Source organism: Lepidothrix coronata, unplaced genomic scaffold (assembly GCF_001604755.1).
Source record: "Lepidothrix coronata isolate B3197 unplaced genomic scaffold, Lepidothrix_coronata-1.0 Scaffold101, whole genome shotgun sequence".
Classification (NCBI taxonomy): Eukaryota; Metazoa; Chordata; class Aves; order Passeriformes; family Pipridae; genus Lepidothrix; species Lepidothrix coronata.
This window is the reverse complement of record NW_016690281.1, coordinates 1,604,757-1,607,933: the sequence shown is the minus strand read 5'-3', so window position 1 is coordinate 1,607,933 and position 3,177 is coordinate 1,604,757.

Sequence of the window (3,177 nt, the reverse complement as noted above, 5' to 3'; positions counted from 1 at the left end):
GCAGGTGCTTTTTTTCCCCTTCAAGCCTGGATTTCCCATGGCAGGGAAAGGCTGGGAACTGCTCCTTTACTGTAAGTAAACAGCACATCTATTCATTATTTATCCCCTTCTGAATTTTAATGACCTATAGCAGCCCTATAGATCCCATACATAATGATTTAATCTTTTATGGATGAGAAAAAGGACTTTGTGTGGAGCTCTGCACTTCGCTGGGGGCAGGAACTGCCATCACAGTGGAAAACCCAAAGGTAAAGCTCCAGGTATAATTGAGATGAAGCAGCTCATTAAAAATGGGAAAGTGTCTCCAAAAAGTCTCCAAAAAACTGGAGAAGGAAATGGGCACCTGGAGCTGCTTCCTCCAAATGCTGTATTTCAGCAAACACAGCTCTGCTGCTTTAGCTCAGCTGAGGCTGCCAAGCTCTAAGTGCAAGAGCTGCAAGGAAGGGCCTGTAGCAAAAAGGAAACTTCAGATGAAAATAAGGAATTTATCCCATGTTCTTCAAGTCTGGAGTGGGAATGTGGGAATGCCATCCCCTAGTCCAGGGAGGAATGTACCTGCCTTGGCTGGGGGGCAGCAGTTCCTGTGCTGGGTCTGTGCAGCCCTTGGAGCACGAACAGGGTCTTAAGGACATTTCTTAATTGCTTAATATTGCCTGGATTGCTCTCAGTGTGCTCTGTATAAATCCCCTCGCTATATTTAAGGAGCAACAAGTTCTGGAGCTGCTGCTACACCCCTGTGTCCTTCCCAGCCCTGCTGAGGGAGGAATGGGATGCACATCCCAGCAGTGGAATCCTGGGCAAGGAGGCTGAGATCCTTTGGGAGCTGAGCAGAAAAGGGGGGGAGGGGGCAGCTTTACCCCTTCCCCGAGGTGGGATCTGTACAATGAAGTGTCAGGGGGAGGATTTGCCCCCACCCAACTCTGCCTCTGCCTCAGCTGCACTTCCCACCCTCCTCTGCTCCTGTGCTCGGACCGTTCCTGCCAAGGACACTCACGGACCTGCTGACTGAGTGGATCCCTTTGGAGTGTGCCCTGGAGAGCTGAGGTATGGAAAACACCCCCCAGAGAGCCCTAATTGGCAGCTGGGACTGAGGGCAGACCCCCCCCAGCTCCCAGGGGGACTCTGCAGGGTGGGGGGAGCTGTCAGAGGGAAAGCCCTCCAAGGTCACAGAGTCCCCGCTGTGCCCGATGCCCACCTTGTCCCCCAGCCCAGAGCACTGAGTGCCACAGCCAGGCCTTCCTGGGACACCTCCAGAGATGGAGACTCCACGACCTCCCTGGGCAGACCCTTCCAATGCCTGACCACCCTTTCCATGGAGAAATTCCTCCTGCTGTCCAACCTGGCCCTTCCCTGGCACAGCTTGAGGCTGTTTCCTCTCTCCCTTGTTCCCTGGGAGAAAAGCCTGACCACCCCCTGGCTCCACCCTCCTTCCAGGGAATTCTAGAGTGAGAAGGTCCCCCCTGAGACTCCTTTTCTCCAGGCTGAACCCCCCCAGCTCCCTCAGCTGCTCCCTCAGGCACAGGGTGTGATTCCTGGGGTGTCCTGGGCAGGGTTATGGCTTGGACTCAATGATCCCTGTGGGTCCCTTCCAACTCAGCATATTCTGTGATTCCTGGTGTTCCAGCCCCTTCCCCAGCTCCGTTCCCCTCCCTGGACACACTCCAGCCCCTCAAAGTCCTTCCTGTCATGGGAAGGCCAAAACTCCCCCCAGCATTTGTGATGCTGCACTCAGAGAGGGGCAGGTTCCGTGCCCGGGATGCTCCTCTGTCCCTGTCCTTGGACTCAGTCAGGTGTGGGCAGCAGTGGGGAGCGGGTTGGGAGCCCCTGCCATGCACAGGAGTCTCCAGCTGCCCACCCAGCCAAAAATACTCTGTTTTAATAACAGCACTACGCAAAGTCAAAGCCCAGCTCGTTGCTGCTGCTGCCAGATTAACAGATGGCCCCGATCATTAATATTGCAAAACTTCAGGAGTTCATAATTCTTTAATCTACCCGGCCCGGGGGGGTGGGGAGTGCAGGCCCTGCAATCTGCTGTGCCAGGGGCTGCCCCCCACCATCCACCAGGGTTGGGGCCACCCCGACCCCCAAAATTTGGGCACCCGTGCTCCTGGTCCTGCCTGCCTGGCCAAGCCCCGGCCGTGGAGCTGCTCCCGGGCCGAGCTCCGGCAGGAGGGATGGACCTGAACCCCCCGGGCTCGTTTTAGGGTCTCTGGGGTCTCCTGAATTCCCCCCCAGTGCCATCAGATTGCAGCAAATCCAGGGCAATCCAATAACCCCCGGCCGGTGTTGTTTTGCCATTAAAGCCGAGCCTTTCCCGGCGCTGGGGAGGCAGCGCAGGGAGATTTAGGGCTGATGTCAACGGGCGGATAATCCCGACTCCGGGCCGGGATCACTGACCTCCCGCCTGGGCACGGGGGGCACGGGGGGCGAGGGGACCCCCACGGGAGCCCCGCGGTGTTGGGGGGTCGGTTCCAGCAGAGCAAAGCTCCGGGTTTGGCCCCGAACAGCTCCATCGATCCTGGCCCAGCCCCAGCTCCTGCCTCCTCTCCCGGAGCGCGGGTGGCTCCAGGAGGCTGCAGGGAGGCTCTTCCATCGATTATCCAGGAGGGATGAGGGTGGAAGGGAGGCTGGATCAGCACCAGCCTCCTCCTGGACCCTGCACACTGGGCTGAAAAATCAAACTTATTTTTATATATATATTTATATATTTTTAAACTTTTTAACATATATATATTTCCTATATCTGGCCTATATAGAGAAGATGCCTCTTTCAGTAAGCCATTATATATATATATATATATATATACACACACTTATAGATACTTACTGAAATATATATTATTTTATATATAATCCAAATATAATAAATAATATAATGCAATATAATATAATATATGATGGAATCAGATCATCTTTAAAGTCCCTTCCAACCCAACCCATTCCATGATTCTACGATATAATATATAGCATCATTTTATATGTGTTTTATATATAAATGAACACAAATGTAAGCATGTATATGTGTGTATACATGTATTTCTGTGCATTATATATTGTCTATAACACATATAAGAAATAATAAATCTGATATATGGTATAAATTTGATCATATCTGCATACACAAATGCATAGAATAGAAATATATATTTTCCACTGGAATATATATATATATATATT